The following is a 24,759-nucleotide window of genomic DNA, read 5'->3' as shown; positions in this document are numbered from 1 at the left end:
AATTTAAACCTACCTTGCTCTAGTTTCAAACCATTATCCCTTGTCTAAGGGCTACCAGACCTTGGAAACAGCCCCTGCCCAGCTTTCTTGAAAGGTCCCATTCAGATATTGAAAAGTCATGGAGATGTGGTGCTGAGGGACATGCTGTACTGGTGACCTGGCAGTGCTGGGTCAATGGTTGGACTCAATGGTCTTAAAGATCTCTCCCAACCAAAACAATTCTGTGGTTTTTCTGCCCCTGGGATCTCAGCTTTTCATGGAAAAGCCAGAAGACTCAGCCTCTAGGAATGTTTGCCTTAAGGTGACACATGCAACAATACCAACAGATATCTTTTTCCCACTTGTTTTTCTTACAGAGGCAAGATTCTGTCCTCTTTGAGCTGCCTGATAGCACAAAGAAGTCAGAAAACATACAATGAAATATGTTTTATAGATGCAGGATTTTCTTCCATATAACTACTTCAAAGCTCTCTCTCTTAATCACTGCTCATTTTCCTCCACTTATTTGACTACAAAAATCAGAGTTTCATATTACTGTTCCTAACAGATGAGCAAAAAATAAATTTAGCTGGCTATAAGGTGGTTACAGACAAAAATGAAGAGTGACAGGTCCAGTTTTAATTTAGTAACATTATGATCACATTTATTGCACTGATTGTCTTTTTTATGTGTTTGTCAGAAATAGGAGAAGGAAACCACGGTGTAAAACAGGTATCTCAAATTCAAACACAGAAAATACAATATATGGAAAATATATATGATGTTAAACAGGAAAACTGAGAAGTCTATAATCACATGCAGGCACTTTCCAAAGGCTGTCTGTATGGGCTGTTGGAATTACATTTTTAAAGTTTTCCTTCTAATTGTCCTTTTCCTTGACCTACTTTGATAGAGAAGCACAGTCCATTCAAAGCAATCTGAAAATATTTGCTATTCAGGGACATGATCAAGTAAGGAAGAGGAAGTGCTATCTATCCTGAAGCAGCAGGAAATTCTTCCTTTGAGTTCAAATAACCATAAAGTTTATGTAACAAGAATAACCATAAAGTTTACATAACAAGAAGACATTTTATCAATGGAAAAAATAAGACCCAGCTATTACTAAATTTCCTCTGTTGAAAGCTTGTTGTACAAAGTAAAAGGAAGGACGTGCAATACATACATAGAATACATACATAGAATAAAGCAGGTTGGAAGAGACCTTTAAGATCATCGCATCCAACCCATCAACCAATCCAACACCACCTGAACAACTAACCCATGCAACCAAGCACCCCATCAAGTCTCCTCTTGAACACCTCCAATGATGGTGACTCCACCACCTCCCTGGGCAGCCCATTCCAATGGGCAATCACTCTCTCTGTATAGAACTTCCTAACACCCAACCTAAATCTCCCCTGGTGCAGCCTGAGACTGTGTCCTCTTGTTCTGGTGCTGGCTGCCTGGGAGAAGAGACCAACCCCCACCTGTCTACAACCTCCCTTCAGGTAGTTGTAGAGAGTAATAAGGTCACCCCTGAGTCTCCTCCAGGCTAAATGAAACAATGAAACATGAAAGGTCACAGGTGAGACTTCTGCATCCTCCTGGCAGGTTTACATTCAGGACAAACTCATCTCTTCAGCAATCTTTCAGCCTTCCTTTATTATATGTTTGCAATCATCCTCCCAACCTAAGCATGGTAGTGGTTCTGGTGGGAGTATTTCTTGCCAGCATAATTACCACGCAGCTAGTGTATTCATATGATATGCTAATTTTAGATGTGCTTTTGATATGATGGCAACAGCTTTGGGTAAAAATAATTTTTTTTTTAAAAGGAACATTAAAAAATTTGTGTATTTTTGCAAATTTCTTCAAGACAAAGAACCATAATCTGCAATGTGGCAATTGCATTCATTGATCCTCAAACAGCATTGCATGTGTTTGCTGTGCCCTTTAAGTTGTTCATCCCAAGTCTCTTTGTTGACCAATGAGGTATTTCCTAAAGGTCATTACTACACTGGCTGCCCTAATTACTTCTTTCAGGGCCTGTGCATCATCTTACATTTTCAGTCATGCTTTAAAATTACTAAGACATGTTTTTACATTATTTGTTACATTTACAGTCCCCCCAGAGTAGAACTTCATCCTTCATCCTTTTGTGATGAAGCACGTTCTGTGAAAATACACTTACTTACACAAAGTGATCTGATCAGTAATGATTCCATTCTCTGCTGGTAGACTAATAAAATGAATGATTGACATTTAATCTCCAGAAACAGTATTAACTGTTTCTTATAGTATGGGCCATTCCCTGCACAAAGAAAAATTGCTTGCAGGGATAACAAAAGAATATAGACTACCCTTGATCCTAGCTTAGCTAATGTCCAAAATCCTTCTATCCAGTATGGAAGTTCTCCAAAACTGAGGAGAGACTGAGTGAGCTGGGATTGCTTAGCCTAGAGAAGAGGAGGCTCAGGGGAGACCTTATTGCTCTCTACAACTACCTTAAGGGAGATTGTAGCCAGGTGGGGGTTGGACTCTTCTCCCAGGCAACAAGCACCAGAACAAGAGGACACAGTCTCAAGTCCCCTGTGCCAGGGGAGGTTTAGGCTGGATGTTAGGAAGAAATTCTTCACAGAAAGAGTGATTGGCCATTGGAATGGGCTGCCCAGGGAGGTGGTGGAATCACCATCACTGGAGGTGTTTAAGAGGAGACTGGATGGGGCGCTTGGTGCCATGGTTTAGTTGATTAGATGGTGTTGGATGATAGGTTGGACTCAATGATATCAAAGGTCTTTTCCAACCTAGCTTATTCTATTCTATTCTATTCTATTCTATTCTATTCTATTCTATTCTATTCTATTCTATTCTATTCTATTCTATGTTACTAAGTGAAAATTTTTAGTTAGCAGAACCATACTTTCCAAAAGCACAGAAATTCTCATATGCTTCTACCCCTTACTGTCCTACTTTCTTCTGTAAAACAAGACATTGTTTAGTTTGCAGTTTTACTTTCCCTCCACCAAGTAATTTCTACTAAATCTTTTAATTTCAACGATACTGGATTGACATTACTTGGCTGATCTGATTCACCTAATACAGTTTAGTCAAATTAGAACATTATTAACACGAGAAATATTATTGTAAAATACACTTATAGATAACACAGATAGACATCAGTGGAGGGCACAAGGCAGGCACTTGATTGTAAAAACTACATTTCAGACTGTCTGACTGGCTGTGATTCATAGAAGCATAGAATTACTTCAGTTGGAAAAGACCTCCAAGACCATTGCATCCAATCATCAGCCTAAGGCCACTATGGCCAGGTGAATTCCTTCCTCTCAGAACTTGTTCATGAACTCTGTGCCTGAAGTATTCAAAGGCATATTCATTTTTACTGAGAAACTGAGGAAGACTTCTTTAAACTCAGCTCCTGAGGAATTTCCCTGACAACCCCCCTGCCCCATCTGCTAGAAGCCTGATATTGTGCAGCTTTCATAGCTCTTAGAGTTTTCCTTGAACTGCCAATTAAGTTCCCAAAAGACACACCTCCCTCATAGGATAGGGTGCCACAGAAGTTGGAAACCTTTTCCATTCATTGCCACAATCAGATGTGGGATGCTTTTCAGATGTATCTTTTGTGGATATTTTGACAAAAGGAAGGTGTTTCTTTTCCATTAGCACAAGAAAATACCAGGAACTTTAGACAAATTTACAAGGTTTACATTGTTTTTCTAGAGGACAAGATGGGGCTTTTCTTCTTTCAATGCTCTGACATTTAATCTGCGGTCTGGGGGTAGTTTCATTATGTTTTCCAAGATTTGTTTCCTGTTTACACACTTTTTCCTCCCCCTTCACAGGGTCCTTTCTTTCACAGAATGGAAAATTTTGCCTTTCTCCCTGTGGAAGTTTTTCACTTCAAATAAATTTAACTCCAGAAACTTCTGATTTGGATTTGGGTCCAAGATCAGAATTTGCAGAACCTCAGCTCCAGTAGTGAATGTAGGAAATGTCTCAATGTTGGATGAAGTTTTTAAAAACAGAATGCTGCATGTTATGTTTCAGCAGATGCTGGCAGTCCTGGAAAGCACATCACCAGCAGTACAGGCAGTTTTATTGCTCAGCAGTAATTATTTCACCCACCAATTCTGAATAGAGAAATTTGTAAACTACTATACTTCTGCTTCTTTATTGTGTGGAATAGGATAAATTCAGCTGGAAGAAATTGCTCTAAAAAGTTGTAACAAAATTGCGTTAAGCTCTTGTGGGAATCTGTAGTTTCCAAGCAAACCTTGCACTGACAATCCAGAAGTAGTATAATTGTATGTGGGTTTAGTCTCTTGTAAATAATTTGATGAATGTTATTACTCTCTGTCTGTTTATATAAGTTTTATGCACTTTAAAGACACCAACATTTCATTTTCCCAAAAGAGGAATTACCAGACTTGAAGACCTGATCATCAACAAACCTGGAAGGTTTCACAGACCACTGCTTAGAGATGCTAGTCTTCTATTTACAAAGGCCTGCAGTGATAGGACAAGGGGCAATGGTTTCAAACTAGGGAAGAGTAGGTTTAGATTGGATGTAAGGAAAAGGTTCTTTACCATGAGGGTGGTGGTACACTGGAACAGGATGCCCAGAGAGGTGGTTGGGGTCCCATCCCTGAAGACATCCAAGGTGAGGTTCCACAGGGCTCCGGGCAACCTGATCTAGTTAAGGATGTTCCTTCTTACTGCAGAGGGGGTTGAACCAGATGATCTTTGAAGGTCCCTTCCAACTGAAACCATTCTGTGATTCTATGATTCTATTGAGTCTGTGTGTCTAGGATTCTATGCTCACTGGGGAGGGAGGGGGTTTAGGATTCTATGCTCAAGGAGGCGGGGAGGCGGAAAGGAGCTGCTTTTACACTGCTCTGAATACAAAGCTAGATGAAATAAACATTTCACCATATTACATATGTAATAGGTCTATGATGTATGGTCAACTTCAAAAATTACTGGAGTGCAAATGTTTACCCAGGAGCAAGCTCCAAAAATTAAGACTTTGTGTCATGTGGAAGGGATGCAGCTGCAGGCAGAAAAGGATGGCCCTTGTGCTTGAAGCACAAGAAAATACAGGATTCAAGAGAATTAACTTTTACTCCTCGTTCTGCCAGAGCTGTTCTACAATACAGCTCATATCACTAAAATAAGATTTAAAAGTTTGCTGCCAAGTCTGGATGCATTTTTCCTTTCTGTGAAGTAAATGGCAGCAACACTTGTGTACCTCATAGCTGTTGTATAAAATTCAGTGATGTCTGAGAGATGAACAGTCAAGTATTCTGACACCACACTTGTGAGGAAAGATGGTTTTGAGGATCCCAAAACTTGCATTACCAAGGAAGAAATTAAATTCTTCAATCTATAGCAAACTAAGAGAGTAGGTAGAATGACTAGACAGCAACACTCATGTGGTCTGTATCACAGAGGATGGATGTAGGTTAAAGGAAAGAAAGCACATGCTGGAGTGCAGCATGCTCCAGAAGGAAGATGGATATGAGAGAAACAAGACAGCCCTGAAATCAAGGACCTCACCAGCCAGCACCCCAGGGAGGGAAGAAGAACAGGCTTGGAGAAAAAGTCAGCATCAGTCATGAGACTACACCTTCAGGGAAGTTCTCAGCAACAAGGCAGTTCCAGGGTAAAGCTGGGGAGTCCATCTACAAGTCTGGGACACAGCTGGGTTTAGTGAGAATAACCAGGATCAGACACAGAGCTGTGATTCCTCAGCAGGTCTGTACTGACAAGACAGGCCAGAGGACAAGCTAGGGAATGGGTCCAAACCAACAGGGATTATGCTAGGCACGGGTGTGATAGAGATCAGTACTCTCGCAACATTGGTGGGGCGAGGCTGAGCTGAAACAGTGTCCTGAGTTGTGAGGTGGCAATCTTTCCACTTCAGTGGCATTATTAGTGTAAGCATCTGCTCATCAGCAGTAAATAGCTAGCATCCATTGAACCACAATATTTCATTTTTATCCAGCCAACACTGTCCCTTTTTCCATGTGAAAATAGTAAATAAATGAGATATGCCTGATGAATTTGTCAGGATTCTTGCAATCCAATGATGACAGTTTGGATTCAGGAATCTCCATCAATTGATGCTTCAAAATAGGTTTCAAATTATAAATATAAAAGGCATAGTTCCCTCATTTAACACTAACCCTGCCAGTAACAAAATAAATGCAATAGTTTTTCAGATTAATCATACTGCTTTGCTTTTAACAGATATTTCTGATGACCTTCTGGTTTACTAAAGCTGCATGTAAGTACTGCAAGCTAAATCCTTGTTGTTCAGGGCAGTCTAATCCTACCAGATGCTGATCAGAAGAGACTCCTAATGAATGAGAACTGGTCAGACCAGATGGATTATACAGTCAGATTTTTCACTAAGATTTCCTGCTGTCAAGATTTATACTGTGTGCTTTATAACGTTGTACTGTATGACTTTCATTACAGAGATATGTGGACAAAACAAATGCATGAGTTGTAATAAGTATTATTTCCTCATTACATGGACAGAATCTAAATTGTGAGTAAATGCAAAAGACAGGTTACAGCTCCTGGCATCTCACCTTATACAATGCATTACAAGCAAACAATCATCCCTTATTGCTCTCTACAACTACCTTAAAGAAGGTTGTAGACAGGCTGAGGTTGGTCTCTTCTCCCAGGCAACCAGCACTGGAACAAGAGGACACAGTCTCAGGCTGCACCAGGGGAGGTTTAGACTGGATGTTAGGAAGAAATTCTTCACAGAGAGAGTGATTGCCCATTGGAATGGGCTGCCTGAGGAGGTGGTGGGGTCACCATCACTGCAGGTGTTCAAGAGGAGACTTGATAGGGTGCTTGGTTGCATGGTTTAGTTGGTCAGGTGGTGTTGGATGATAGGTTGGACACGATGACCTTGAAGGTCTCTTCCAACCTGGTCTTTTCTATTCTAGTTCCATATTTAGAAGTGTAAAAGCACTGAATGAAGCTCAGTTTCAAGAAACACTGTCTTGTGGGGAAGAGAAATTGTTCAATACTAAATATTGATATGTGACACTGTCCTTAGATAAGGAAGAAAACTGAGGTATACTTTCATTGGTATACACATCATTTGGGATTACAAGGAAAAGAAAGAGGAAGTAGAAGCTTATTTTGACCATAGGGATAACACAAACCAAAACTGTAGTGTAGATAACCAAAATGAAACTGTAAAATATCATTTTAGTTATTAGAAAATAGTCCTATTTTCAGGAAAAACAACAGCAAAAACAAACAAACAATACCTTACAGCATAAAAGAGAGAGAAAATTAGAGATGGGTTGGATTTCCTTTTTTGTCTAGTTTTGATTTCTTTGTTTTTTAAATCATATATTGTGTGCTGTTTTCAAGGAGGGGAAGAAGGAATCTTGGGATATTGGGTTTTCACTTGGTAAAACTGTCAATATAGGCTTTCAAGAAAAATGTGACTTTTTATTGAATTGAGACTCTAGCACTTGTACTTAATCTGAAAACAAAATGCAATCAACATAACTCTTGCCTGGAAGAAGGACCTGAGTGTTTCAGACTCAGTGTTTTGCACTAAATTAAGAATAATACTAACAATAACAGAACACAAATAGGATATTTTATTGGGGGTTTACATGTATATAATTGCAGCTTCCAGTGAAAAATTGCTCATTTTCTGCCTGTCAACACAGTAAATATCAATTCACATAATACTTACATATGCATTACTACCACAGATACCTATTCTAACATAAGGTTAGAATCAGTGAGGGGCTTGGAACACAAGCCCTATGAGGAGAGACTGAGGGAGCTGGGGTTGCTTAGCCTGGAGAAGACTCAGGGGTGACCTTATTGCTCTCTACAACTACCTTAAGGGAGGTTGTAGACAGGCAGAGGTTGGTCTCTTCTCCCAGGCAACCAGCACCAGAACAAGAGGACACAGTCTCAAGCTGTGCCAGGGGAGGTTTAGGCTGGAGGTTAGGAGGAAGTTTTACGCAGAGAGAGTGATTGCCCATTGGAATGGGCTGCCTGAGGAGGTGGTGGAGTCACCATCACTGGAGCTGTTCAGGAGGAGACTTGATAGGGTGCTTGGTTGCATGGTTTAGTTGATTAGATGGTGTTGGATGATAGGTTGGACTCGATGATCTTGAAGGTCTCTTCCAACCTGGTCTGGTCTATTCTATTCTATTCTATCCTATTCTATCCTATTCTACTCTATGCTATTCTATGCTATTCTATGCTATTCTATAAACCTTTGTAAAGCTGCAGACAAAATGCCCTAATTTCCCCTCAAATTTTCTGATGTAGAAACATTTCTTTTCATGGTTTTTTTTTTTATTGGTCATAGAAGCCAAACATAATGATGAAGCCTACTGTTAAACCTCATAGTTATGTGAAAAAGAATTAATAGCTATTTATGGTTCTGGTGGTATGGGGGATGTTTATTAAGGGGTTTTAGGGTGATTTACAAACAGTTTGAGTTAGAAGGGGATTTCTCTGTAGAAAAACAAATAATAAAATCAATCCATCTTATCAAGAGGTGCATTACTTGCTATTGGGTATGCAAAGAGGGCAGCATATTACAGTCAAATAAAACTTTAGCTAGGGGAAAGAAATAGGGTCTACACTGTGACAGAGTATGAACAAATTGAGTTCCCTTCAATCTACAAGCTTTGTAATGGCCTGCACAATAGATTCAGCAGGACTTTGAGCAATCCAAAGAAACAATCTCATTAGTAAAACTGGACAAAAAGACAAGGCAGGGAAGAAATGGTATGTTTCTTACAGGAAAAAATGGACAATGCAGTATGAAGCCAGAAAGGATCCAGGATCCCAGCAGACAGTAGGCAAAGATTCAAAGTTAATACTAAATGCTATAAGAAACAACAGCAGTTCATGTGAAGATTTCAGAACCATGGATGTACAAAACTGAAGAAGAAAATAAACATAGAATATACTTCTAGTTCCTTCAATTTGAGATGCCATCAACAAAACTTAAGGCAATGCACTTCTGATGGCTTCCAGATAAATAGGACAACCACTCTTCTACAGGTTTATCAGCCTTGACTCCTAATGATAGCAGAACAAAACAAAGGGTCTGGAGGCTATAATATTACAGGAGAGTAATTTTCATGCCAGGTATTATGAAAGTAAATAGGGACCATATTGAGAACATATTATTTAATAGTACATAAACCAACACCAGAAGAGCAAGTGATTAAATAAATATAGAAGTACTTGATTATTGAAACAAGTGAATTTAATATGACTACTGGAAGTTGGTGCAAGCATTCAAGTAACTAGGGGTGTTGATATATTGAACGCTTCATCTAGGAGAGAATGTAGAGACCAACAAATAGAGTCACTCTATATTGTTATGTATGGAGTGTTACTAGAATATAGAACACAAATTATAGAATATATCTGTATCCTTTTTTTTTCCCTGACAAATAAAATTTCACAAGGTATCATAATATCAGTCAGGGTTGGAAGGGAACACAAGGATCATCTAGCTCCAACCCCCCTGCCATGGGCAGGGACACCCCACACTAGATCAGGCTGGCCAGAGCCTCATCCAGCCTGGGCTTAAACACCTCCAGGGACAGTGCCCCAACCACCTCCCTGGACAACCCATTCCAGGGCTTCACCACTCTCATGGGGAAGAACTTCCTCCTCACGTCCAGCCTGAATCTCCCCACTTCCAGCTTCATTCCATTCCCCCTAGTCCTATCACTACCTAATATCCTGAGAAGTCCCTCCCCAGCCTTCTTGTAGGCCCCCTTCAGATACCGGAAGGCCACAATTAGGTCACCTCGGAGCCTTCTCTTCTTCAGACTGAACAGCCCCAAGGTTTAGATTAAGTGGTCAGGAAAATAAAGTCTTTTATAGAACTACTGAGAACACATGGCAAATCTCCTTTACATTGATGGATTTGGTCTAGATTAGGAAATAAGCATAAAACAAGAAGGAAGGTCTCATGCTATCACAGAAAAGAAAATAAATCACAGCTTAGAAAACTATTTTAAAGCACACACTATTACAGTGCTCTCAAAAACAGTCCCATAATAGTTTCCCTGTAGCAAATAGGCTAGTTACTGAACCAAAAATGAGGGACTCAACAACTCATTACCTTATTACAGGTGTACAAAATATAGTAATCATTAGTAATACCTACATAAGCACTCAGAGCCTATTTACCAAAAGAATTCTGAGCAGAATTCATTGAGAGGGATAATTCTGAGAAAACAGTATGATCAATAATTAAATATTGTTTAAAAAACTGTTATCAGCAATGAAACAGCCATGATTTATAATTACAAAGGGAAGTATCTTTATGCTAAATCCTCCTTGATTAAGTGGAATGAAAGCAACAGTAACGTTTACGCATCTAGGTAATGCCTCTCTGTCCGTGAGGGGTGAAATACTTTTCTTCCAGCACTAACTAGGTAAGGGGTGACATGGATATTGGCAAACTGAAGATAAATGGGTGTTTCTTAAGAATGAGTCTTCTCATCGATAAATGGATGTCTAAAAGGGGTGAGATGGATTGCACCCTTCAACTCGCTCTGTCTATTCTCCATTAACTATTAATGGAGGTTAGATGATACTCAGATACAAGAGCTAACAGACAGCTGAACTGTAGCTGAATCTCGGGTCTCAGAACCTAATGCTCTCTCAAAAAGGTGCTCCAGTACAAGTAGCATCTACCATAATTTGGAAACAACAGAGATCCCTTACCTTTATAAAATGTTCTCAGAGCAAGGTCAGAGGATTGGAGTACTTCCCTGCACCCTTTCTCAGTCTGATCACACACAGATTCCTCTGCTTCTTGGCTTCTAAAGAAGGTTTGTGCAAACCATGGGGTTTGTGAAAAGCTTAGAAGTCTTTATTTACCTGTTATTTTTTTTCTTTCAGAAACCTGGGACAGTTTTTAACGTTTAATATGTGCTTAGCTGTTGTAGTGCAGCTATACTTATTTACTAGTGGGTTTGTTTCATTAGACTTAAGAGACTATGTCAATATTTATGAAAACCACTCATCCAGAAGTAAATCTTATTATCAGCTGAAAACTATGAGCATATATTTTAGCTAATAGAAAAATGAGATCACATTCTGATGAAAGGGAGATTAAAGAAAACATATCTGAGGGAATGCAGATTACATGGAATTATTACTATATATTAGAACAGAATAAACCAGGTTGGAAGAGACCTGCAATATCATCACATTCAACCTATCATCCAACACCACCTAATCAACTAAACCATGCAACCAAGCACCCTGTCAAGTCTCCTCCTGAACACCTCCAGTGATGGTGACTCCACCACCCCCTCAGCCAGCCCATTCCAATGGGCAATCACTCTCTCTGTATAAAACTTCCTCCTAACCTCCAGCCTAAACCTCCCCTGGCGCAGCCTGAGACTGTGTCCTCTTGTTCTGGTGCTGGTTGCCTGGGAGAAGAGACCAACCTCTGCCTGTCTACAACCTCCCTTCAGGTAGTTGTAGAGAGCAATAAGGTCACCCCTGAGTCTCCTCCAGGCTAAGCAACCCCAGCTCCCTCAGCCTCTCCTCATAGGGCTTGTGTTCCAAGCCCCTCACCAACTTCATTGCCCTTCCCTGGACACGCTCCAGCAAGTCAACATCCTTCCTAAATTGGGGGGCCCAGAACTGGACACAGTACTCAAGGTGTGGCCTAACCAGTGCAGTGTACAGGGGCAGAATGACCTCCCTGCTCCTGCTGGCCACACTGTTCCTGATGCAGGCCAGGATACCATTGGCTCTCCTGGCTGCCTGGGCACACTGCAGGCTCATGTTCAGCCTACCATAAACCAGCACCCCCAGGTCCCTCTCTGCCTGGCCACTCTCCAGCCACTCTGACCCCAGCCTGTAGCACTGCATGGGGTTGTTGTGGCCAAAACAGCCTCCAAAACAGCAATCCACACTCCTCAGACTTCCTAAATGCAGAAAGGTCAGCATTTGATTAACTTAATTTCCACTCAGCAATGTGCTCCTCTAAACAGTTTTGTTTAGATCAAATTCATTAAAAAACCTCCTGTGCTTTAAATGTTGTAAGTCTATATGTTTTCTTCCACACAAAAAAAGGGCAAAACAGTCACTACTTCAAGGATATTCAACCATCACAGGATAATGGTGCACCAAATATAAACAGACATGAAAACTGTACCACAGAAACCATGCTTCAGCCCCATGTTCCTTTTGTTCTGGCAAAAAAGTACCTTCTGTCTCTTCTGACCCAAATAGGTTCAACTACATTAGAGAACTAAATTAGATGCTAACTGGAGTGATATTAATGAGCAGAAACCACTAATTGGGAGTTGCTTTTTTTCCTCTTTTTCTCTTCACTGTGTATCATTTACATTCAAAGAACTTTTTCACTTCCATTTGTCTATTAAACTGTGTCATCCTTTTCTGTTTTCTTAAGACTGGAATTCTGTGGATCATTGTACCGATGGCTCTAATCCATTTGGAAACTAAAGTTAGAAGAAACTGAACTGAAGATACATGACACTAAAGTAGCAATGTATTTCTTACAGTGTTATGTATTGAAATTTGACCAAAATGTTTCATCATAAATAACTGAAAAAACTTTCAGGAGTCCTTAAAATAAGACTTACAATATCTTGGTTATTCTATTTTATACACTCAGGTGCTCACTAATACCATTCTTGTGATCACAAGGAAACAACCAATTTGCAAACCCAGATGCCCACCTTCAACATGCAAGCACTGTTGCTCTGATAATTCTGTCAAAACTCTTTAACATCAGCTCTGTGACAAACACTATCTTTATTCCTTTTGATAAGGTAGAAAACTGACATAATTTCACAAATACTTCTAAAGCACAATTCCCTTTGGCTGTGTCCTCCCTGTTTGTAGGACCCAGCAAGTCAGTAGCAGATCAGAACATCCAAAGCATGAGTGTGAATATGGCTGTAATTGTTGGCACCAAGACTTTGCACCCACTCATCTCTACTGGAAGAACTGAAGAGCTGTAAAACTATGTACTGAGATACTGTCAGTGTTACAGGAAAGCTTCTTTCCTTCTCGTTTTCAAGTCTATAATCCAAAAGAAGGTTGAAATCCGGTTTTTGTGGGAACCAAATTCTTCCCTTTGGATCTCCTCACACTCCTCTGTATTTCAAATAAGATGCATACTACATTAGACTAGCTGAAAGGCTACCTAATCTAGTATATGTGGGGAAATAGGTCTTCCTCAGATGCCCAACTGTGGTTTCACCTACAGAAAGGACTTCTGCAAATTCCATCTGTAAATCTCATCTGCACTGTCACATACACAATGATGATATTCCTAAATTAATCATGTCAGACATGATTGTTTTCTGTTGAAGGCTTTGGCAAGTAACCACTTGTGTTAAAAATACCAAATGTCTTAAAAAAGGTGTAGAAGCCATAATCACACCCATATGAAAAACAGAAACTTAGATAAGCAAGCTACTTAATAGCTCAGTTAGCCCATGCTAGTTAAACTAGTCCATTTAATACAAGCTGTGCTAACTTTAAATTACATAAACTTTTTGATCTAAGTTAAACTAAGCTAAAGCAAGATAAACTAGTGGCTCTGTTAGAGCATTTTCAGCCTGTTTTCTAGGACTCCTAGGTGATTAATGTCAGAGTTTGGAGATTATTCTCCATCTTTAAAGATTTATCAACATTTTTTTTTTTAATATGGAAGAAAAGCTTGCAGCAACAGTTCCTGCAATGGTGTATGACTGTTATTTTACACTTTATTTACTTCAGAATCCTCAGAAGGATGCCATATGGTGGTGATAATTTTCTGTACTTGAGAGTCTCAGTTTGATTCACATACTTCCTCTGCTGAGGTTTCAGTTGTCAGATGAAGTTGTACTCCAGTTACCTGTGAAAAGTCCTTCTAGAAAAGACATTTTCTCCTGGGTCTTGTACATATCTTTTTGAACCCATTAATGATTTCCTTAATTGTTCTTCTCCTTTGACAGGTTTCTATGCTCTGAAATGTCTTTCTAGTACCGCTTCCTAAAGTGTCGTAAATCACAGTAACGCTTGGGATAGCTTATATCAAGTCCTTTATAAATAAACTCTGCACATTATTTTATGCTATTCTGAACAGGCATTGTACTTCATCTTGGCATTTTAAGGCTGTCATAAGCAGCCTTACTGTGGTTGCACTTATTCTTACAGCAACATAGTTAAAAATACCATGGTGGCATCTTTCCATTTCATTGGTTTGACATCCTCTTTTCCTGCAGAGGAATCCTCCAGAGTCACATTAATACAAGCTATTTGATTTAAGGAAGTAAAGCCAATTTTATCCATGACTGGGAGATGACACAAAAATACAAGCAATTTATCAATACTGTTTGAGGTAACATATGGAAACCAGAAGACAAAAATCTTCTAGGTTATGCAAGAATTACTTGAAGCATTTTACGCTACAAATCAAGCAAGTGGTTTCATCCTGAGTCATCGAGCAACTTGCTGGCAACTTCAGGTGGTGAAAGTTATGTCTTTTTGTTATGGACTGGAGACCATCTCCTTGGCCATGTGAGCTAACACTTTTTACTGCCACTGCCCTTTTCATTTTAACACTATGGATCGTGCCTGAAATTCACTGAACACCTGGAATGAGCCTTTACCCTTCTGTATCCCCATCAGAACTAACAGCAATCTGGCATGAAAAACTGTTCTGTAGCTTCAAAGGCACACATAATTCTTGATACTGGCTCTCTTAGGGAGGAGAGAATACACATAGCATCATTAGGGGTTATTCATTTGACTTCACCAGAACTGAACAAAATCCTTAAAACCAATTTCTAACTATTTATATTTTAAATACATTCTACACTACTTGTTACATTAATCTGAAAAATAATATCCTTTTAGCTTGTTTGTATGTTTTTAAAAACCTGTAAAGTTCATATCTTATATCATTAATCTCCTTCCTTTAAACAAGAAAGATACCTACAGGCATGGGGAACAAATCAAATAGCCCCCACAAGCAAACCATCTCCTGGCAAGAAGAATCTGGACTGGACTGGAAGCAGGAGAAAGTAATTCATTTTGTTCAGATGCTGGTCTTTTTTTACAGAACATTTCTGTTAAAGCTCTGAAGGGATATTTAAATTCACTCCAAAGGGATATTTATATTCACTCCAAAAATGCCAGAACTGTGGGTAGTATGAGCTTTTAAGAAATCACCATATCACTACAAGAGACATTTAGTAATTTCCATTGACCATCACTAATTCATGTGAATAAGTTTTAAGTACCAATGCATTTGACACTGAGCCAGAATCTCCTCCACATTACATGAACACATCAAACTAAGGGAGCACAAAAGTCACTACTGACATTTGGGCATAAAAAAGTTTAACAGAGAAAGGAGGAAGGGATTCCTCCCTCATCTCCTCCTCCATCCCCAATTCCCTAGGTCACCAGGTGATAGAACAGAATAGAACCGAACCGAACAGAATAGAATAGAATAGACCAGACCAGGTTGGAAGAGACCTTCAAGATCATCGCGTCCAAGCCATCATCCAACACCATCTAATCAACTAAACCATGGCACCAAGCACTCCATCAAGTCTCCTCCTAAACACCTCCAATGATGGCAACTCTATCACCTCCCCAGGCAGCCCATTCCAATGGGCAATCTCCCTCTATGAAGAATTTCTTCCTAATATCCATTCTAAACCTTCCCTGGTGCAGCTTGAGACTGTGTCCTCTTGTTCTGGTGCTGGTTGCCTGGGAGAAAAGACCAGCCCCCACCTGTCTACAACCTCATTTCAGGTAGTTGTAGAGAGCAATAAGGTCTCCCCTGAGCCTCCTCTTCTCCAGGCTAAGCAATGTGATGATGATGTGACAGAGAGTCCAGTTTCCATGGTTTTTAATATACAGATATTAGTTTTTATTAGGTGACTGATTTGCATAATTTGGGGCAATAACATCCTGTTACAATCAAAAGTTTTCTGAACACCTGCTTCCAAAGTGCCCCTCTGTAGCACAAACTTCCTCTGAAAAGCTGTGACTTTCTCACTCATTGTTAAAAGCATCCCCTTCACATTGAATGGACATTAAATGTGTTTGTTTATGCTTTTTGGAAAATATCTGCTATGCACAGCTTCCTGTCACCAAAGAAAAGGTCAGCAATTTTGGAACATTTGTAATTTTGTAAATGAAAACATGTAACAACTTCAAGGCCGACAACTTTTTCAGTACTTCACCATAAGAAAACCAGTGATACAAACCAGTGGGATACTAAAGACTTTTGTGGTCACTCCTGTGAGAGACTAAAGCTTGTCTCTCCTTGTGTGACTCAACAGATAAAATCACTTGCTGCTTGCCCAGACTATAGCTGATATATGTTGGGCAAAGCCACTGGAATGACTCTTGGAAGGTGCAAAGATAACATTGCTCACTGGACCACAGCTGGCCTCACAACAATGGACCAAGGCCACCTTCAGGAATATGCATAAGACAAGATACTCTCCACCCATCAAGTACCCTGGAAAGGTGAGACAATCGATTCACCACCTGTTTCCTGAGGTGTAATGAGTGTGTGGGCAGGTAGATGGAGAAGGAAGAGGTGGAGGCCTCCCCTCTCCATCCAGACCCCTGCCTAAACACACAGGAATGCACAGAAAGATTTCCTGGGGAACGATACCTGGATATTTACCTAAGGATGATTTCCTGGCCCCTGAGTTCCTGAGGGACAATACTTGGACACATACCTAAGGACTAAAAACTGTATAAAAGACTTGAGCCACTACTGCTTAGCAGAAGAAAAACGCAGAAGAAAAATGGAGATGAAGGAAAACACAGAAGAAGGACCATGCTGCTGAGAAGGAAAGCACAAGAGAAGGAAAAGCCCGGGACAATGCTGCTCTGAAGAAAAGAGGCCATGGAGCCTGGAAGAAACAGACTGAACCCTCTCTCTGTGTCCTAAGTTCCGCCTGCTGCAACTCATGGAGCTGAAGAGGCTGCCCAGAGGGACCACATCTCTTCTCCAGCCAAAGCCTGAGCACCCTTTCTCTACAAACCCAACATCTCCTGCAGCACCTTTCCTCCACAGACTCAAACTCTCTTGGGGGGGTGAGGGGTGTGGTAATATAATTCCTTTCCTCTTCTCTCTCTCTTCTCTCTCTCCCTCTCCCCTTCTTATTTCCTCTTTATTTATGTAATAAATAGTCTAGCTGTTGATATTTTGACCTCATTTGTGCCTCTAATTTCACAACACAGGAATATTCAAAAGAACTGAGTCTCTTACCCTCTCTGTACCGAGACAACTTCTCATCTCATTCTCGAATATTGTAAATTTTCTACTATTTAGTTGTTGTTAGGGTTGGTTTGTTTTTAATAAAATTAACCACACCAATAACACTCTGCAGCACTCTGTGTCCTTTTGGCTCCAGCATTTTTGCTGCGAGAGGTTGCCTATGAGTGACACAGCAAAGGAACTTGGCATGTGACAATAGCTCTATAAGCGTACCCTTGAATACAGTTTTTATTCCAGCTGCTCCGTTGGTGGTTAGTTACACTTACATAGTTCTTCCATAAAACTCTTATTAAAGAAATAATTCACTGTTGAGAATGTACCTTCTGTAGCACACCTTTCCCTTTAGTGGCTCACAAGAAAGTACTTTACCTCTTTCTCTACCAGAGCAGAATCCAGTAAATACCATGAGGTGAGACACAATAGAAACATCTGTACTTGCACCCAGCTGCATCAAACCTCCTACTCTTCAGCTCTTTTTGTCACAACAGGAAGAACAACCATTGCCCCAGTAGCATGAGTTTTTTGTCTCTTGCTATTAAGGCAGGAACCTCAGAATTTGCATTGAAACATTTATCATTGTTGAGTTATGTAAAATACTGGTCTGAGGTCACAGGACTCTGTACACCACTGAAAAAATTGTCATCATGTTCTGGATGCTTCACTTATAAATGTCTTTCTAACTGTGATAGCTTTACATACTACCAATGTTAGTGTCTCCAGGCACAATATACACCTAGGGTGAGGTTCGTTGTTAGCAGCTATAAATCCATATTTCAAATAGAGTTTGTGATAAAGTTGTGGTTTGGGTTTTTTTGTGGTTGTTGTTTGTTTTGCCCAGCTTCTTGTCAGATTTGGTTAGCTTGTCATTGTTTTTATTCATAATGTGGTTGATGAGGAGCTTGTTCTTGCAGTAGGAGTAGAGTCAGCTCTACTATTTCCTTCTTGTTTGCTTGTACTGTATACCTTCAATATGCAGTTTCTTTGCAGAAACCTTTTAAAACTGCTTGTCCATTTAGTAGTATATTAAAAACTAGACAATATAGCCCATAAATCCAATTAACTGGGTATATGCAAACTGCAATACATTGCAACATGCTGAAAGCAGATGAATGAGTGAGGATGTCATTGCCAGCCCCTCTGCCTTGTGAAGTAACCACTCTTCCCTCAGGGCACCTCATGAGCCCTTACATGACCATCCAGCATATGGACTGACTAACTGGATCACTGTCAATCTGTCTATTAAATATTAGTAAAGCCCACTTTCTTTCTTATTTTTTTAGATCAAAATAAATACAAATGCAACTATTTTCTTCCTGCACCCCGACAGATCATCTCCCATAACTTTCACTCCTCCTGGGGTGCACGCACCCCTGTTTGAAGACCACTGCCTTTATAGGATTCTAAGCCCTACTCACTCGTTAGCTGGGCACTGTTCAGAGATTCTGCCTAGAGCATCTATCTAGATTGCAGCATGGATTGAAAGCAATTTGTGCCCAGCTGCGAAAAGACACACACTTCAAGACATATGCCTATAAAAAAGACATATGCATAAGTACCTAGAGTCCCTATACACTTCTCTCCCAAGACTGAAGATAGCCAATTCTATCCATCTTTTCCACTAAAAGCAATGCCAAGAAAAAAAAGAAAACCTCAAACTTTAGAGGAAAATCATATGATTGATTTGCAATTTAGAAATAGACTGTACAGTAGGAGATTAAACGATCTGCAAGATGGATTAAGACAGAACTGAATCATGATGATACAGGCTGTATATGATAAATTACCTACTTAGGGAGATTTTCTATGTCCAATCTCTTTAATCTAGTAGATAAAAATACATAAAATATAGTGACTGTAAGTTACAGATGAAAGAAGACATATTCTTTAATGTGTACTGGTAGCCACTAGGGCAGTGACAAAGAATACAGTAGATTTTCCCACCTTCTGGTATTCTTGAGCTTGAATACATGTGAAACAGGATTACATATGTGTGTGTGTGTGTATATATATATATATATGTATGTATGAAACTATCTGGGTTTTGAGCATGAAACAATGATTTCATGCTAGAGATATAGTCAAGCTTTCACATTTTGAGCTTCTTACAGGTATCAATTCTATTCCCCACTCTAATAATACGCACTTCATTTATTTACACCTCAGTGTCTATGTTGATGAAATTAGAATAAATCCATGCAGGCAATAAAAATATCAAGTTATTCTGAACTAGTTAAGATCTACTGATGAAAATCACTGATGACTTCTATTTCACTGGCAGTAACTAGAGCACAAGGCAGTAATGTGATGTGCTAGGTCTGATTCGAACAAAATTGAAGTCAGCCTGCATGTGCTGTGATTTTCATTTGCAGCTGAAACAATATGATTACCCATCAGTGTTTCCCTGATGCTAAACAGTCCTTGCACAGTGTCAAGGCTTTCTCTTTGCTCTCTGCCCCTACAAGTATCTAACCTGGGAATAGGAAAAGTTTGGAAGGAGTCACAGCTAGGACAGCTGACCCAAAGTGACTAAAGGGATATTCCTTGCTGTATGATGTCATAATCAGCAATAAAAGCTCAGGGGAAGATTTTTGCATTATCCCATACAATGCTGTATGAAGATCTACCGATACATAACAGACTTGTTCAAGAAAAATACCAAGATTCTAATGTCAGAAGGAAATGTATCAAACATTCAGTCTGAACTCCTACAACACAGGGGCCACTTTCTGATTTCTGTCAGAAAGTATTGCATCAAAACCATGCAATGGAGGCTGACAGAATCTCAGCCTCAATAAACAACATCCTTTTGAAAGTTCTTTCTGTCTTGGAGACAGGTGAGAACTTTTTATTGCAGATATATTCTTAGGCTCACATGTGGAATCTCAGGTGCCATAGAGTTTAGCATTTGCTTATCAAATGATTGCATTTAGCTTTCCTTTTTCTTTCATAGATGAAAGTTTGCAGAGAGACCTAACTACAGGTGAAATCATGGAATGCTAGGGGTTGGAAGGGGCCTCCAGAGATCATAAATTCCAAACCCCCTGCAAAGCAGGACCACGCAGGGAATGCATCCAGATGGGTTTTGAAGATACCTAGAGGAGACTCCACAGCCTCTCTAGGCAGCCTGTTATCACCTTCACAGTAAAGAAAATTGTTTCTCATACTGAGATGGAATTTTCTGTGATTGAGTTTACGTCCATTCCCCCTCTTCCTTGCATTTCTGACTGAAATGCGAACAGCCCTACCCTGTACACCTGAAAATGCATCATTTTTCCTTGCTTGTCTTTCATTCATGCATTAAACCTTACAGGAAAGAGATCTTTGATACTGATGACTGGAAACAAATGTGAATTCAATAACAGTCTACAGTTTTACTTTAAATTAACATAGAATTTCTACCATAGTGTCAAAGAATCTGGGAGCCTTGTTTAAGGTTACCTGGATTTCCAGTAAATGTTAATCACTTCATTACAAATTACCACAGACTGCTAAATATTCATTCAGTGGAAGCCATATTTCCAAAAGAAAAATGAAAATTAATCCATGTAATTGCATTTAGGTGTTTTCTACTTATGCAAATATGTTAAGCCAGTAGTCAAACACCACTACTTCAGTCAGAACTGATTTGTTGCTACTAAATTTTGATCAGTGACAGTTGCTATCATAATTAGGCTTGAGGTGAGGAGAAAGTTCTTCACTGAGAGAGTTATTCGTCATTGGAATGGGCTGCCCAGGGAGGTGGTGGAGTCACCATCCCTGGAGGTGTTTAAGAAGAGACTGGATGGGGTGCTTGGTGCCATGGTCTAGTCATGATGTCTCTGGTGACCAAGGTCTCTTCCAACCTTGGTGATACTGTGATAACACAGCAACATTCAACTGTATTTTTCAGTAAGGGACTATAGGCCAGGAAGATTAGAGGAGGTGCTAAGAGGCTAGCACCTGGAAAAAAAGTAGATTAAATGTTGATACTCGTGTCCTGTTGCGCTCAGAAGTTAGGGAACTGATGAGTTATGTGCCTATTCCAGAAGGATAATGGGGTGTTTCTCTTTCCCACTTATTCCTGAGCATGTTATAGCATAGATCATACAAGTTCTGAATGCTTGGAGCCAGAGTGCCTCGCTATAGGCTTTACAGTGGTTTCTCCCTGCCCTCCTCACTTACCTGGAATTAAATGAGAGGGATTAAATATTGTTCTTCCTGCAGGAAATAACATGATATTTATGGAAATTATTTTCCTCAAGTTGCTTAGAGATGGCTTTTTCCACTTTCTTAGCCTGACTGGCTGGTAGCAAACTTGCACAGTGTCACCCCTACCAGCCTCTCATTTGATATTGCACAACCTCACCTAGTCATCCCTCCCCTAGAAGAGGGATGACACGTCCAAGCTGCTCCTTAATGGCCTGCGTTTCCTGCTGAGTACTCAACCATCCACCACAGAAGACCACCCATGCAAATTCACCCACAGTCTCTCTGTTATTCCACTGATGGAGTTCAGTAGCTCAAGTTCCTCCTGCATGTTCCCAGGCTGTATCCATTTGTGTACATTTGAGGCAGCTGTCCCTTCTCTCTGCATTATTGTTCCTGATGTGTGTCTTGTTTCTATCACCCTGCACCCTGTTCTTCAGACCTGTGCCTACTATTATCACACTTAACCATAACTAGGAACCCCTGCTGTTCCTAGTTTAAGTTAGCCAATGAAATGTAGTAGGAATCTGGAGAGAACCCTCCTTTTTTTTTTTTTCCCCCTTATCTTTCTTATTTTTTCTTCTATTGAGACACCTCAGTTCGGTGTGTCTGGTGCCCACAGGCTATAAAAGTAATTCAAGTGACCATAGTATCAGTCAGGGTTGGAAGGGACCACAAGGATCATCTAGTTCCAACCCCCCTGCCATGGGCAGGGACACCCCACACTAGATCAGGCTGGCCAGAGCCTCATCCAGCCTGTTCTTAAACACCTCCAGGGATGGCGCCCCAACCACCTCCCTGGACAACCCATTCCAGGGCTTCACCACTCTCATGGTGAAGAACTTCCTCCTCACATCCAGCCTGAATCTCCCCACCTCCAGCTTCATTCCATTCCCCTAGTCCTATCACTACCTGATATCCTGAGAAGTGCCTCCCCAGCCTTCTTGTAGGCCCCCTTCAGATACTGGAAGGCCACAATTAGGTCTCCACAGAGTCTTCTCTTCTCCAGACTGAACAGCCCCAACTCCTTCAGTCTGTCCTCACAGGAGAGGTGCTCCAGCCCTCTGATCATCCTCGTGGCCCTTCTCTGGACACATTCCAGCACCTCCATATCTCTCTTGTAATAGGGGCTCCATCTTGGGCCAGATACTACTTGCCAGCATTACATGACACTACTGTGCCTAAAATTACACAAAATGAATCCCAAACACAGAGCAATTCCTGTGAGCAAAGGGTGCATGCTGGCCTTAAGGAGTCAGTTATGCTGGCATGTTCTCATTAAAGCTAAAGCTTTACATGTGTTGTATACCTTTAGTACAGTGAACATTTAAGATCATATCTGAAACTAGTCTTCTTTATAAGAATGGTGGCAAAGGAATAAATAAATGAATCTGCTTTGCTAAGCCTATTCAGAACTAATCTTTACCTAGTTCTGTAGTGGAAATTTTGCCTAAGGGTATTAGTCAACAGTGTACAAGAATTCTGCCTGAGAAAGAAAGGCTCAGAGGTAAATTTTCTAAATTGACAGCAAGTATTTTATGCAGGAAAAAAAATATAAACAAAATGCAAAACATTTTAAGGCCACAAAGTTTATGCTAAACAAAGCACTCAAGGTAGAGGGTTTCCTTTAGTTTTGTGTTTATAGAGCTACACAAAAGAAAAGAAATCATTCCAAGAGAAGAGAAAAGCTAAAGACAGCTAGTGTCCAGGTGAAAGAGTGTTGGCAAGTTCTTGCTTTCTGCCTCTCAGAGGTCTTTTCCAACCTGGTTAATTCCATTCCATTCCATTCCATTCCATTCCATTCCATTCCAACAAGCATTTCTCCTGAAGTATCTGATATGCATATAAGCAAAAGCACCCATGAAACCATGGGTGATGGGATTCCATCACAGAAACCCTCATAGCAAATACCAGAGTTTTTCATTTTGGTAAGCTGGCCAAGCAAAGCAAAGTTGTTCTGAGGGCAGACCTCAGGACCGACTGCAGAAGGCTGACAAGGGTAACACAAAGCACTTGTCTGTTCCACCAGTGCAAGAGCAAATACTTTTGCAATCATTAGACCTGACAGAGGCAAAAATGAGATTTTTTTACTAGGCTGTAGGCAAATTAATTTGGTAGTACGTCATAACATCATGCAGGCTGAAATTAAACAAATACAGCTAAAGAGAGGGAAAAGACTGGAAAGCAAAACAAGAGCTGAAGGCTACAGTGCAGCATATCATAATCAAAAGATAATTCATATATTTCCCTTCTCTCCTCCAGGGCATACCATTTCAGTGTGATGCAGACAGCTCTACAATCTTTGGTACTGCAAGGAGTATAATTTCTCAGTATAGCCAAAAAAATACATCAGAGTTGAGACCTTGTAAGCAAGACAGTGGATGAGCATGGCAATTTGGATCTGTGCTTGCCTAGGGTCCCTGAATTGTTATGAACTCTGTAATAGTCAGGACTGGATGCCAAAACCTACAGTAAAAATGCAGATTTATGTAAATTGTTCTAAGCATCTTGAAAGAGATTTTCCTCCTTTATACCTTCCAACTAGTGATTTTATTGCTTATATGAATTGGTGCTTTACAGTCTTAGAGAGAAGATGTCTTGTCATGTGGGCCTCTTCTTGATAATGCAGGGCAATGATGAAAATGACATGGAGGAAATGAAAGGCTACACTTCTCACTGATAAAGTTGCTGCAGCTGGATTCTGCAATTCCATTCAGTTTTAAATTAGCATTTCATATACAGAATCACTTTAGATAGATGAAGGTTACAGTAAACCATGCCTCTATTACATGCAACCTCAACAGGCAGAAAGATCAAAGATGAAAAGTTTTCAAGCTGGAGCATGACATCATAGTATCACAGTATAGCTAAGGCTGGAAGAGACCCCAAGGATCATCAAGTCCAACCTCTCTCCACAGACCTCATGACTAGACCATGGCACCAAGTGCCACGTCCAATCTCCTCTTGAACACCTCCAGGGACGGTGACTCCACCACCTCCCTGGGCAGCACATTCCAATAACGAACAACTCGCTCAGTGAAGAACTTTCTCCTCACTTCGAGTCTAAACCTTCCCTGGCGCAGCTTGAGACTGTGTCCCCTTGTTCTGGTGCTGGTTGCCTGGAAGAAGAGACCAACCCCTTCCTGGCTACAACCACCTTTCAGGTAGTTGTATGACCAAAGGGCCAAGTGAGGTATGGGAAAAACATTCCTGCTTCCTTCTTGGAGACTGCAAACAAGCAGTTTGTTGTGTCCAGTGCTTGA

The 24,759-nt window shown here is 40.4% G+C and overlaps 1 protein-coding gene across 1 annotated transcript in view; it reads right to left on the bottom strand.

The window, feature by feature from the left end:
- GABBR2 (gamma-aminobutyric acid type B receptor subunit 2) overlaps nt 1-24,759 on the bottom strand; it is a 569,051-nt gene that overhangs the window by 297,353 nt on the left and 246,939 nt on the right. The window lies entirely within an intron of this gene.

Source organism: Dryobates pubescens, chromosome 9, assembly GCF_014839835.1.
Source record: "Dryobates pubescens isolate bDryPub1 chromosome 9, bDryPub1.pri, whole genome shotgun sequence".
In the NCBI taxonomy this organism is placed as follows: Eukaryota; Metazoa; Chordata; class Aves; order Piciformes; family Picidae; genus Dryobates; species Dryobates pubescens.
Note: the sequence above shows the minus strand (reverse complement) of the source record. Positions and strands in the feature narration are given on the sequence as shown.